The sequence below is a fragment of the Ursus arctos genome, unplaced genomic scaffold (assembly GCF_023065955.2).
Source record: "Ursus arctos isolate Adak ecotype North America unplaced genomic scaffold, UrsArc2.0 scaffold_15, whole genome shotgun sequence".
NCBI lineage: Eukaryota > Metazoa > Chordata > Mammalia > Carnivora > Ursidae > Ursus > Ursus arctos.
Genome location: NW_026622819.1, coordinates 49,056,713 through 49,071,424, shown reverse-complemented (window position 1 = coordinate 49,071,424; position 14,712 = coordinate 49,056,713). Strand labels below are relative to the sequence as shown.

The 14,712-nt window shown below is 41.9% G+C and overlaps 1 long non-coding RNA gene across 1 annotated transcript in view; it reads right to left on the bottom strand.

The window, feature by feature from the left end:
- LOC130543741 (uncharacterized) overlaps window positions 1-13,757 on the bottom strand; it is a 28,680-nt gene extending 14,923 nt beyond the window's left edge. The window contains exon 1 of the long non-coding RNA XR_008959298.1: window positions 13,671-13,757. This is a non-coding gene — a long non-coding RNA (uncharacterized LOC130543741). The remainder of the gene's footprint in view (window positions 1-13,670) is intronic.
- Window positions 13,758-14,712: the final 955 nt, after the last annotated feature.

Genomic DNA, 14,712 nt, shown 5'->3' with positions numbered 1-14,712 from the left:
AGGGTTGCTGGCTGGCTCAGTCAGAAGAGCATGTGACTCTTGATAGGGGGGTTTTCAGTTCAAGACCCATGTTAGGTGTAGAGAGTATTTAAATAAAAAACTTTAAAATAAAATACATGGTCTACATTTAATTACACTATGGAAAAATATTATGGGTATCTTTGTAATACAATGAACTAGGTTATATCCAAACCACAGTGGCTACAGATTATATTATTCAACAGATATTTCAGGTGCCCAGTGCTCCATGTCTAAGGGCAAAAAACTTTTCCCCTCATCCCTAAGTTCACTTTTGCAGTAAAGGTGGCCATACTATAGCATCAAGGCCACAAGCTCTGAAGTCATTGGACCCAAGTTCAAGACATGGCCCTAACGCTTATGGACTCTAAAACCTTGGCCAAGTGATAAAAGATTCTATTTGTTGACCACCTAGTATATTAAATGTAGCCACAAATTCTTTGCAGCTTTTCTCATCAACAGGAGAGTTTCTCCAACCTCTGAATTGTGGCTGATCTTGTGATTTGCTTTGACTAATAGAATGTGGCAGAAGCAACATTGCGCAAGTTCCAAAGCCTTGTGGCTTCTGTCTCCACCATGTTGGAATGCTTCCCTGGGACCACCATGCAAGAACGGTAATCTATCCTTTTGGAAGAGAATGAGCCACATAGGGAAGAAGGCATCATAGCCCACATCCAACATCAACTGCCAAATATACAAGTGAGGTGTTCTTGGACCTTCCAATCCAACTGGACCCTCCACCAACCAGCATTTTGAGCCTGGGCAAAACCAGCAGAGGGGCCACCCTGCCAACCTACAGAAGCATGAGGAAGGAGTCATTGTTGCTTTAAGCTAGTAAGCTTTGGGGTGGTTTGTTACAGAGCAAAAGCTGAGTCCCTATTACTTCATTCAAATGGGATGTTAATGCCTATCCAACTATTCATGTTTATTTGTTATTGACCATTTACTATACAACATCTATACAATATATATTCATATGTAATTTTGAGAATCAAATGAGATATTGGTGTTAATATACTTGGTAATACAGTTTATTGTTACCAGCATCTCCCTTTCACTGAGCTCTCATATTTTTTAAGCATTAGATTCACTCTTTATTTTATCCTCCCAAGGCATCAGATAGCATCATTTCCAGTCATCTCTGATGGAGCCAATCCTTTTGACACCTGCCCTTCTACTCTCATTAGCAGATAGGCCTGCCATTGGGTATAAAGGACCTCTGGGACTTTCTTCTTACAGGATCAGAAATTCACTCATGATGGAGAACACAAAACTATTAATAAAGCACTAAGATGGAGGACTTTCCATTACCATCCCAATAAGAACCTTTTTTTAAAAAATCTTTAGTAACTATAATAAGCTAACATTTACTGAGCACTTACTAGTGTCAGATGCAGTACTAAGCTTTTTAGTGAACAGTCATTGGACTCAACAGCACACTGAGGTAGGTACTATTATTATCCCTACTTAGGGGTAAGGAAACTAAAGACCTAGTAATGTTAAATAACTTGCCCAAAGGCAGACGGCATGAAATGGACCAAGATTCAATTGCTGGTAGTCTGAGCCAGAGTACCATCCTTAACCACCGCCCTGGTCTACTCACCTCACCTTTTTGAGGCCATGTTTCACCATGGCTCCCAATACTTGTCCAGGACTAAGAATATGTTGTTTTCAAGCTACGCTCATTGAAGGTCAAGTCGTGTGACCTTGGCCAAGCCATCTCCTTCTCTGCACCTCTGCCTCACATCAGGTAAATTAAGTAGAGGGTCGGACCAGGCAATGTTGAAAATCCCTTCCCACCCTGAAAATTAAGATGGTAAATTCTTTCCCAGCTCTTGTTATATTCTGAGTTTTACTCTCTTTCTTACTAACACAACTAAAACACATTAGAGGAAAAAAAAAAAAAAAAAGAAAAGCAGAGGCCATAAAAGTACGTTTATTAACAAACGTCGGGAAATGAAAAGGCAGTAGAGGGGATTCTATTTATATCTCCCCCGAGGATTATCCCTTCATCTATACTATTTGATTTTTTTAATGCATTCATTCAGAGCTGAGACCCTGTAGGGTGCTCTTTAAGTCTGAAACTGAATGAAATAATTCAATTAAAATAGGCTTGAGGCTTTTGCAAGGTATTAAACTCCCTGAAGAGATTTAGGACTCGATCAAGGCCGCTTCCGCACCAGGGCTGATGAGACCACAGGAAAACATAAGCAGGGTTTGGTCACAGAGGTTTCTGGAGACATTGGTGGAGTCATCCCAGGCTGCTTGGGAAGGGGGCTGTCAGAGCAAAAGCGGTAGCTCAGGGAAAATAAACTCTGCTGGAAAGCGTCCCAATAGTTCACTGGAGTCTGACGTTCACTTCCTCACATTACCTTGGATAAAACCTATCCTTCCATAGCAGAAAATGAAATTTAGCAAGTCATTAACAAGTACCATTCACTGAGTTCTCTCTACAGACTAGGCAGGGTATTGACCTAAGTTCATGCGTTTATATAGTCTTCACAGCTGTAAGAGATTAAAAAATCATCAAGGCCGAATGGCTAAAGGAGAGGGGGCACACATATACAACAGAACATTACTCAGCCATCAGAAAGAATGGGATTTTGCCATGTGCCATGAGGTGGATGGAGCGGGAGAGTATTTTGCTAAGCAAAATAAGTCAGTCAGAGAAAGACAAATGCCGTATGATTTCACTCATCTGTGAGATTTAAGAAACCAAGACAGATGAACAGAGAGGGGGAAAAAAAAGGCAAACCATAAAACAGATTCTTAACTACAGAGAACAAACTGAGGGTTGCTGGAGAGGAGGTGGGCGGGGGACGGCTTAAGTGCGTGATGGGGCTGACGGAGTATGCTTGCTGGGGTGAGCACCAGGTGTTTTATGCAAGTGTCGAATCACTAAATTCTACACCTGAAACTAATATTACACTGTATGGTAACTGGGATTTAAATAAAAAACCGAAAAAAATCATCAAGCTCATTTTATAGATGAGAAAACTGAGATGCCAAGTAACGCCAGGAGTTGCCCAAGTTTACGAAGCTAACAAATTGCAGACTAAAGCCGTCATCTGTGGTGCCAAAGCCAGTGCTCTCCAGCACTATGCCACTTAAAGTGCAAGTAGCATGTAGTTGCAGGAAACTGAACCAGGAGAAATGCATGCATACCAAAAAATTAGAGACAGTCTCTTTCCTCAGGTGCACACAATCTGGTCGGCAAACACGGCTTAGGTCAGAATATCTCAAACTAAATTACAAGTGGCTGAGGTCAGATCCAAACCCGGAAATAGGTTTCCGTGTGGGCAGGGCAGTGAGACCAAGACTACAGAAAGCAGAGGATAGGAAAGGGGCACAGTGAGGACCTTCACAGTCTTGGGTCTGCCCAAGACTGGCTCAGTTAGCCGTTTTTTAAAACGCACTGCAAGAAATAAGACGTAGGAAGATCGGTAGGAGAACGGAAGAAGAAAGGGGAGTGGTAATCAGAAGGGGGAATGAACCATGAGAGACTATGGACTCTGGGAAACAAACTGAGGGCTTCAGAGGGGAGGGGGGTGGGGGAATGGGATAGGCTGGTGATGGGTAGTAAGGAGGGCATGTATTGCATGGTGCACTGGGTGTTATACGCAAGTAATGAATCATGGAACTTTATTTCAAAAACTAGGGATGTACTGTATGGTGACTAATATTATTTAAAAAGTAAATAAATAAATAAATAAAACGCACTGCTAAACTTCTGACTCCAATTCCAATGTGTAGGGGGTTCTTTCCTCCACCAAGCAACTCTCCAACATCAGCTGGGTGTCCTATAACTTAACTCCACTCTGACACTATTTACCGAGCTACAACATCAGATTCCACAGGTTAAGGGCTCAGTCCCACAAGACCGCACCCCTACCTCCACTTCAGATACAAGCACAGATTTTCTGACCCACCAGTTATAGGTCGGAAGTTCCAGTGACCCCCCCCTCCTTATTTTCAATTAACTTGCTAGAGCAGCTCATGGAACCCAAAAAAAACATTTTACTTACTAGATTACCCGTTTATTACAAATGGCAGTAACTCAGGAACAGCCAGCTGGAAGACAATGCATGGGACACAGTATGAGGAAGGGGCGAGGAGCCACCATGCTTTCTAGGCAAGCCAACTCTCCTCAAGTCTCCACGTGCTCACCAACCTGGAAGCTCTTAGAACCCAGAGCTCTGGGGTTTTTATGGACGCTTCATTACACAGGCGCAAATGATTAACTCATTGGCCATTTGTGATTGAACTCAATCTCCAACTCCTCTCTCCTCCCTGGAAGTCAGGGGGTTGAAACTGAAAGTTTGAGCCTCTAATCACATGGTTGGTTCTCCTGGCAACCAGCCCCCATCCTTAAGTACATCCAGCGGTCACCTCACTAATACAACAAAAGACACTTTGTCACTCTCATCACAGGAAATTCCAAGGCTTTTAGGACCACCATGCCAGAAATGGGACCGAAGACCAAATGCCTATTTATTATAAATCACAGTATCACCACTGGGCATTCCATGCCATTAGGAACTGTGCCTTCCTTCCCCAGTATCCAGCACCTAGATTTTGTTTGGAGGGTGCAAGAATACCTGAAGGAAAGAAAAGAGAATATACAAAAGGAAGGAAGCCAAGGAACAAGAAATCTCAACCCTAAATCTAACCATTCTCCTCTGAAGGAAAAAAAGGGGAGGGGGGAGAGCTGGGCAGGGGCACTCAGAGGACGTAGGGTCCAGGAGGATGTGAGATCCCTACTTATGAGAGGAGAAAACTCTCTAACAGCCTGAGATATAAGGGAAGCCATTTTGTTTCTTTCTAAGTCAACATGACTGTACATAAACTTTGTTTAAAACAAAAACCCTGATTTATGGCCCACCAAGCATACATTGTGCACCTGCTTTGTGAATAAGTAGCCTAAAGGAAAACCACCTTGTCCTTAAGATGTCAATGTGCTCCTACTCCCCGCATTCCTTGTGTTAAAACTTGTGATTCCTGCCGACACACTAATGCATAATCTTTTGAGCTTGTGCAAGATGTAAAACACATATAAGCCCATGAAAACTTCATTCTCCGGAACACTTTCTTCCCTGTGAAGACTTCCCGGGGAAGTTGTCCTAACAGGCTCGAATAAAACTTTCTTTCTTACTTTTAGGGATTCTCAAAGGTTGGTTCTTTTGTGTCAACGCCATCTAGTCAGCTGTGAGAGATGCCAACAGCTGAAATGACCACTCTGAATTGCTAGCCTTAGATCGTACTTATGAAACTTGAGTGTGCATTAGAATCACCTGGGGGAACTTATTAAGCCGCAGATTGCTGACTCACTTCCAGAGGTTCTGATCAGGGAAACTTGCATTTCTAACTAATTCCCAGGTGATACTAATGCTGCTGGTTTAGGGTCTAGCAAGAAACCTTATTATAGCATATTAGCAACCCTAATATAGCATATTAGAATCATCTTGGAGAGCTTATAAAAACACCCAGAATCTTTGGGGGGGGGGACTAAGTTATGTGTATATTTTTTAAAAATTTTTATTTATTTATTTGACATACAGGGAGAGAGAGAGAGCACAAGCAGAGGGAGCAGCAGGCAGAGGGAGAGGGAGAAGCAGACTCCCCATGGGGTGGAGAGCCTGACACAGGACCTCGGGATCATGACCTGAGCTGAAGGCAGACGCTTAACTGGCTGAGCCACCCACATGCCCCTAAGTTATGTATATTTTTAAAAACTAGGACTAGGTGATTCCAATGTGCAGCCAAACCAGAGAGTTAGTAGTGTAGAAGTATTACTTGAAATTCATGGGCCTGAAATTCATACCCATAAAATAATGGCAAATATTTATTGAACACTTAACATGTAATAGTCACTCTACTGAGTATATTACTGCATGATCTCATTTAAGCCACACTGGAACCTTTCAAGTAGGGACTATTATTCCCATTTTACTGATAAGGAGAGTGAATGAAATTAAGTGATTTGTCCTAGGCCATAAACCGGTAAGTGACAACCTGGGAATTCAGCTCAGGTCTACATCTATGCAGACTCAGAACCATGAGACCTCTAAATTTAGCCCCTTCCCCAAGCCACTCAGCGCTCTGGCTGCCTTAAATCTTAAGTATTTGGTTGAGTCCAGATGCCAACAATCTAAGCTGGAACAACTGGAATCAACTTCATATTTGGCCTCATTTACATAGATGATAAGATAGGTAGATAGATGATGATGATGATGGGTAGATAGATAGATGATAGATAGATCTGTATTCATAGATACATATATGAATAAACAAATGCAAATCACAGAATGGTTGCTTTACTGAAATCAGTCCTTTTCTAAACCCAGCCACTGTCCTGTTTATAGTCCTTCAATGGCACTTCCAAAAAAAGTTCGAACTCCAAATACGACATATTCAAGGCCCTTCATGACGGGGCCCCTGCCTGGGACTCTGCAGCCCGTTACCCCGCCTCCTCACTTCTCACTGTCTACTCTCAGCTGCCCAGATCCAACCAGGCCACCATGCCTTTGTCCATGTTCTTCTTTCTCCTTCCTTCTTCCCTATCTGCCTGGAGAACTTCTACTCATCTTTTAGAACTCAGGTCAACTATCACTTTAATCCAAAACCCTCCCCCATGTCCCTTCTTGGAGCAATCACAGCAGCACGTGTATCACATTCCATTTTATCCTTACTATTTCTCATTTTCTATACCCTTAGTCAATCCACTGAATTTCCAAGAGAGCCTTGTGAAAGAATCCTGGCTCTGCCCTGAGAACGAGACTTTCCCTAAAGACCCTTCCAGTATGGACTATACTCTCTCCCCTACACTAGGCTTGCAGATGGAGTATTATCCTTTTTCCTCTCTTCCAGGCCACTCTCCTCCCTTCCTCTGTAAAACCTCTGCAGCTTTGAATCTCCTATCAAGAGATTACACCCTCCACCACCCCTCCTTGTTACAGTTCCACTCCCTAGCTCACACCCTTCATTCCTATAATATTTAATCCCTGGTTTTCAGTCTCTTCCTCCAATACCAGTTCTGTCTTAATTATTGATTTCAATATCCACATTGTTGACCCTTCCAATACCCCGTTCACTTACTTCCTTGATCTTCTTGCCTGCAATGAACTTGTTCTCCATCCCACTTCATTAATCACTTCCATGGCCTCACCCCAGACACTAGACCTTGTCATTACCCATCACTGAAACCCCTCAAAATCTCACTTTCAAGCATCCCACTCACCAAGCGAGGCCATGCATAGGGGACAGAGTGAGTGACAGTGACAGAAGCTCAGACTCCCTGATCCATTGGTATCATTGCTCCCTCTTGCCCAATCCCTTGGCCTCTTCACTCTGTCATACTGGCTAAACCACACATGTCTTGGTTAGAACTAAGTCTCTGCCTTCTCTGCACCTGTACCCTGAGAGCTGAAAGGAGCTGGAGAGAAATAAACCCACACAGACTGGGTTGCTGTAAAGTCTTGACCGTGAGCCTCAAGCAGCAGAGTCCATGCATCCTTCTACCCTCCTAGACGTTTCTTTCATACTTTTTACTTTCTCTGCAAACCCCAAGTCCCCATCCCCATTTTCAGCCCTTGACTCGGCTTCTCTAAATCATTAAGAGAAGAAAGACAATCAGATAGGAACTTCCACAAGCTCCCACCTTCACTTCACTCTCCTGCGTGTGCAGCCACGTTCTCTGATGCTTGTGATGTAGACACCAGGGATTCCAGATGCTGTGGCACCACTAAACCCATATTCTGCCCTCTTTGGGCCAAATTCTCTAGCTCCCCTGGATTGGATGACACTACGAAGACAGAAGATAAACCGTGATGGAATGTGGATCTCTTTTCTTTGGTTAAATTAGAAATTTAAACTATTCCTTTGGGGGTGCCTGGGTGGCTCAGTCGGTTAAGTGTCTGCCTTTGGCTCAGGTCATGATCCCAGGGTCCTGGGATCGAGCCTCAAGTTGGGCTCCTTGCTCAGCAGGAAGCCTCCTTCTCCCTCTACCTGCCACTCCCCCTGCTTGTGCTCTGTGTGTCTCAAATAAATTAAATCTAAAAAAATAAAAATAAAAAATAAAATAAAATAAACTATTCCTTTGTGCTTTGTCCCCATGTAGAGGATAAGGCTCTTGATATGTTATTATTTCAGCATAAAAAAGGCTGGGCATCCCTGTATTGTTCCTCTGGTAGATGCCTATTTTTCTGGCTTCTACTTATTTCAAGTACAGTGACCCAGAGAAGACAAATACAATAAGATTCAAGTCCTTAATGTGTTGTGTGTTTATTTGGATTTACCAAGACCAATTGTTCAATTCAATCAGTAAAAATAAAATCTTATTCAGTCTTTTCCACTTGTAATCATTGGAAGATCTCAGAAGTGAATAGTGTATGGGGGTGGGAAGCATGTGTGGGGGGAGATGGAGATAGGATGAAATGCCACTTTTTGTGAGATTTTTTAAAAAGTCTTCACTTTTCCCAGACAATTTTTGAAAAAGAGTACCATGTATGATTTTTCTCTCCTTCCTTTCTAGCCCAAACTATCAACAGTTCAAATTCCCGCTTTCCTATTACACTAGTTAAGCTTATAAGAAAGAGTCTTCTAAGGGTGTTTGCATTTTAATTTACATTGACCACTTACCATCTGCCATGGCAGTATGCAAGTGCTTTATGGCTGTTATTTCCATCTTTATGCTCATCTTCACAGGATTGGTAGTATTTTATCATCATCCCCATTTACAGGTTTGGAAACAGGCTTAGATAAATTTAGGAATCAGCTCAAGGCCTCTAGCTACTAAATGGGGGAGCCAAAGATCAAACATAAGCAGTCTGACTGCTGAGTGTGTATATGAGGGATGTCCCCACACCTTCTGTTTGTTCCCCTCTCTGAGATTCGTTCTGTTGTATCCTACAGTCCATTGCGTATTTAAGAGGAGGATGGGATGAATGGAGTCAGGTTTCACTGAGAAGAAAAAAGATGAGTTAGGTCAACAGAATAGGTCGACTGCCTCAGGATAAGAGTTAGCAAAGGCAAAACGCAAATTCTGGGTAGCAAATAAAAACCTCTTACATTTTAAATTCTTATCTGCTAACACAGTGGCAAGGATGGGACAACCTCAGTCTCTAAATGGCTTAAAGAAGTAATCTAAGATACTAATTTCTAGAATGAAAACTGCCAAGGTTTAAAGACAGACTCTTCTTACCATGTGATTGCAGGCCACTTACTTAACCATCAGGTTCTTCCTAGGCAAATAGGGATAGTAATAGCCACAACTTCAGAGTCAAGTTGGTACCAAGTGTTCACCAAAAAGCCAACATTAAACTTTGAATGCAGCATGAGAGACTGAATAGACAGTGGCCAGATCCATATGTAAAAATAAAACTCTAACCCACTATCTGCAACCAGCCCAGGAAACCAACCCATTATCTATAGTAATGAGAGCAGGAAACCAGCGTACTTACTATTTATAAGTCAGATGTGTAAAAAGTCAGACCACTATCTCTAGAAAATAAAAAAAAAATCTATGAAACCAAATAACTCCTGAAATAATCATCCTCAAATAGGCAGGACTTCATTCATAACTATCACCATCATTAAATTTTGTCCTCACTTCCAAATTAGAACCAACCAGAGAAAGCCAAGTATGCACCCTTAACCAGTCACACAGGATGTCCTGCTTCTAATTCGCCCACCTACAACTTCCTCATGCTAACAGCCTTTAATCGGGGTGTACCTGACTGGAGTCTTCCCTTTCCTTCTGTCTAAAGCTTTCCCACTCCTCTGCCTGCTTTTGGGTCTCAGCCAAAACACAAGTGATGGTGGCTGGATCTCTTGTTATATCCCCTGAAAGCCCTAAATAAATAGATTTCACCTTTCCCACTGGGCTGGTCTTCACTTATTTCCACAAACCCTGACGAAGCTCATTCAGGTGAGAGATGATGGGGACTTTGAGCAAGATGGTAACAGTGAACATGGCAAGAAGTGAGCAGATTCAGGATGTATTTTAAAGGTAGAACCTTCACAAGTAAGAGGTGAGGGAAAGTGGGGATCAGGTTCTAGCCCGGTAACAAGGTGCGCAATGGTGCCATGTGCAGAGATGGGGAAGGCTGAAGTATGCACACTCCCGAACTGGAGGAACAGTGCTTAGGCTTACCTATTCCCTGCACACACAGGAACGTAAATAGCTCCAAAAATCTTCTCTAAGAGACCACCTCAGCCAGCCCAACATGTGGGCGAGGATCATTTCTTCGGACAGAAGTACCTCTAGGGTAGGAGTTCCTGAGTGTCATAAGCTCCCACTGCCATTTACTTCTCCTCCCTCGAAAACAATGTTCACAATTCCCTGACTGATATGTGAAATTCTACCCTTGGAACTGGCCTCAACCACAATTAAAAAGTTAATAAGATGGCATAATCTCAATTTGTTTTAAAATACATGTATATCTGGAAGGAAATAGAGCAAAATGTTAACCACATTGTTATCTCTGGATAGTGGTATTCGGGGTGATTTAAACTTTCTTCTTAATACATTTCTGTATTGCCTAAGCCTTTAATAATGAACAAGAACTTTTCTTATTAAAAAAAATACATTTCTTAAAAATGAGATCTCTGGGATAGGTAACAAATTAAAAGCTGTCAGTCTTTTCATCCCTGGCATGAATAAATGGAGTGTATATCACGCATGTGCAAGTTCTGACGGGAATGTAGAAGATATGAGAACTGGGGCTGTCTACTAGGGTCAAAGGCACATGGGGAAATATGTTCCCCAAGCACTTCACAAGAAGGCCAAAAACAGCCCTGCCTTTGCAGCTATGTGAGAGAGATTAGCCACAGAGTTGGGCTCAGAGAGTGAGCTGTGATACCAATATATACAGTATTTCCAAACACCATTTTAGGGGAGTCACCACCAGCCTAAGAACAGGGGACAGTCTATTTTTTAATGATATAAATAATTGGAAATGCAAACAAAGGGAAATTCAGAAATAGGCCATCCCAAGAGAACCAGTCTTGACTGGGGCCAATTCAGCCCTGACCAGAACTCATGGCCAAGGCCTGGACTTGAAGAAGCACCAAGATGTGTGGCCATATTTTGTCATTTGGGTGAGAAAAGGAAGTGAAATGATATCGGGCTCTATCCCCCCTCCCAAATTAGAAGATGAAAGCTGTCATCGCCCAACCCCCGCCCCCAATTCAACAGGCCTTCTGCTCTGAAAACTTTAAATCATTGGCTTATTTCCACTCATTCTTGGTTAAACTGATAAATATATCTGTTTACTCTGGCTTCAAGCAAAGAATAGGCTCCTCCAGGGCCTACGATTTAAAATGCTCAGCAGTGTGGCTGATTGATGCTGGGAGGATTGTCGAAGAAGAGTTCTTCTGGCAGTGTGAACATAGGTGATATAGAGATGGATGGAGTTTCAAAGAACCAAGGGCCCAGAAAACTCGAGAAGCACATTTTCCTGCTCAACAGTAACATGGAGGGACACTTCAGATACATTTGTTTTCATCACATCCCCATACTAACCCCAAAGTATCCAAAACTTGGAAGTAAATTGAAGAAAGAAATGTTTGTTCTTTCAATGTCATTCTTTAACAGACTCATGAGAGGATCATTTAATTAGGACTTCGATTTTGCCATTCTATACTTGTGAAAAGGATGTTAACTTATAGATTTCTGTTCCAAAAGTTACAATTTCATTGCTCAGTAGAACACGAACCAATTTTGTATCTTTTAGCAAATTCATTTCCACCTTCCTTTTGAGTGGCTTACAGTATAAACGTCCATTCCTCAAATTTCCTTTTGGAAGCACCTCTACCTTCTTACTGAGTCACTCATTAATTAATGAGTTGAGTAAAATCTTTACACATGCTTCCTGTCTTCGTATGAGTCATGTGTCAGGGAGCGAAACTTCTCCTCCACCCTCTCAGATTCAGAGCTCGGGGCCTACAAATTAAATTCAAATGGACAGATCAGCAAGAGAGAAAATACCTTGTGATCATGTATGTAGGGGAGTTTGTAAAAAACAGATGTGACTCAAGGGGTTTATATATCATTTTAACAGGGCAAGTGGAAGGGGAGATCAGCACTTGTGGGAAGCAAATGACTTCTGAGAAGGACAGACGTAAAAGAGCACTTAGAAGAGATGGGGGATACAATAGTTTTGTGACAATGTCTGTTTTGGTGTGGCACCAACTTCTCATCGCCAAGATTAGAGTTGCTCATAGGGAAGGGATTTGTGACAGTTGAGTCCTTTTGAGTTCTTTCAAAAGGCTCTGCTCTTAGGCAGGTAAGGGAGTTCAGGATCTCAAATCCTTCTACTCAAAATAATTTTTATGCAACAGCAACATATTCTGGACCCCTTCATACCTTCACATGTTTTAAGTTTTTGGAAACTTATTTTCCAATTTGTAGGTGTGGAAATGTAAGTCTCAAGGACAGCAGAAGAGCCACACCTCAGCAGGGTCAGAGCCACACTTTAAAACCAGTTCTGACACTAAAGTTCTTCCCACATTGCCAAACTAAATAGTTTGTGGCCTTGACCAAGGCACTTTCCCTCTCCGAACTCAGTTTCCTCAGATGTAAACTGGAGCAGGTAGAAGAGGTGATCTCCATAGTTCCTTCCAGATCCAGTGATCTCTGCTAAAGTTAATTTCTTGGCAAAATGATAAAAAAACAAACCGGACTGATCTTCATGTCTTCTTCCCATTCCACCCCCATCCCTAATGATGTCATTTTGTAGATGAGCCCACGGTCCTGAATTTTCTCTCCCCATCAAGACTGCCCTATCCTGTGTCCTATCCATCAGGGAACACTTCCAACAGGAAATCTGCTAATGTTATAACCTGCAAAGCAGTCAATACTAAGGGAAATGGCTATTAAGAGACTAAGGTCTCATGCACATATATATATATACGCTCCTTTAAAAGGTATCTGTATTTACCTTCCAAAGAAGATAAAATTTTTACTCAGGTGAGTGGTGAAATCCCAGGCAATGTGATAGGCAAGTGGGGTAGCTTTGTGAGAGCAGGAGAATCTTAATACTCCTACACCAAATGTATTTGGAGGGCTGGGTTTCGGTCAAAACAGACCGGAGCTGAGTCCCAGCCAGCACCAGTCCCCATGCCACACCAGCTATCATATATTTTGGACACTCCCCTTGCTTTTTTGTCTTGGTTCATTGAGTCACATCTGCCTCCAAATACATACAACAGGGACAAAATCTCTGCATCTGTTGCTAGGCATTCATCTTCCCCAACCCAAAATGTAACATTTGTACTTGAACACTGCTGTTGATTAAGATGATTAGACTTGATTCTCATTATTCTTCATTAAATAGAAAATAGATGCTTATGTATTTTTCTTTTTACTTATTAATCTGTCCTAATGTTTCTGAGCTATTTCTTCAAAGCTAGAGTTTAAATAATGAAAACAACTAATGCTGAGACTCTATTAAGGATAAGGAATGAGCTACCATCCTTATCCCTTCAGTGAAGCTTGTCTTTTTAATGCTCTTTTCCCCTCCTCCCTGGCAATTAAAAGACAAGCATCTGTGCTGGGGAAGGGTGTGCATATGCACATTTTAGAGCAGAGGAGAACGAGTAAGACAGTTTTTGCCACTGCCAATGTTGTAACAGCATAGCATGTTTTGACTTACCAGAGAATTATTTCAACATCATTTTTTATAAAGATAATGATGGGTCATCTTCTGGGTTAGCATCAGATCTCAAGGGAATGTCCTGGCCTAGAAAAGACATAGCACAAATGGTCAAAGGTACATGTACAGCAATGCTTCTCAACCCTGGCTGCACATTAGAATCACCTGAGGACCTTTTAAAAAAATTATCATGCCTAGGCAGCGCTCAGACCCATAAAATCAGAACCTGTGGTAGTAGGTCCAACTATAAGAATAGAAAAGCTCTACAGGTGATTTTAACATTCAGCCAGAAGCGTGAACCCCTGGTGTAGAGGTGTTCACTGAAGCTTTGCTTATAGAAGGAAACAATGCAAACAATTTATACTTTATTGATTAGGTGTGATTAATTAAATTATGGTGCATCTGCACAATGAGATACTTACCAGTCTTTTAAAAAATAATAATAATAATGCAAATCTATAGGTGTTGGGCAAAGCAATTCTCTCCATCAATGCTTTGGGCACAATAGGGGTGCCTGGGTGGCTCAGCTGTTAAGCATCTGCCTTTGGCTCAGGTCATGATCCTGGGGTCCTGGGATCAGGCCCCGCATCGGGCTCCCTGCTCGGTGGGAAGCCTGCTTCTCCCTCTCCCATTCCCCTTGCTTGTGCTCCCTCTCTCGCTGTCTCTCTGTCAAATAAATAAATAAAATCTTTTAAAAAAATGCTTTGGGCACAATAAGTAAGTCCTATAATTTTTTCGGAGGCCTATAAATGTTAGACACCTGAAAAAAATTGTTGATTACAAAATATAAAAACAAAACTGAAAAGTTGCAATGAATAAAAGTTTATCTACAAAACATAATATGCTATCAACTTCAGTAATTATTAGATTTGGTATTCATAAAATTTTTATGACATTTGAAAACAAATGGTAGGTTATATTCTCACCTCAAGAATTCCCAAGTATGTGTCATCAGTGGCTCTCAAAATGTGGCCTCCAGAACAGCGTCATCAGACTCACCTGAGAACTTGCTAGAAATGAAGACTTGTAGGCTTCACCTCAA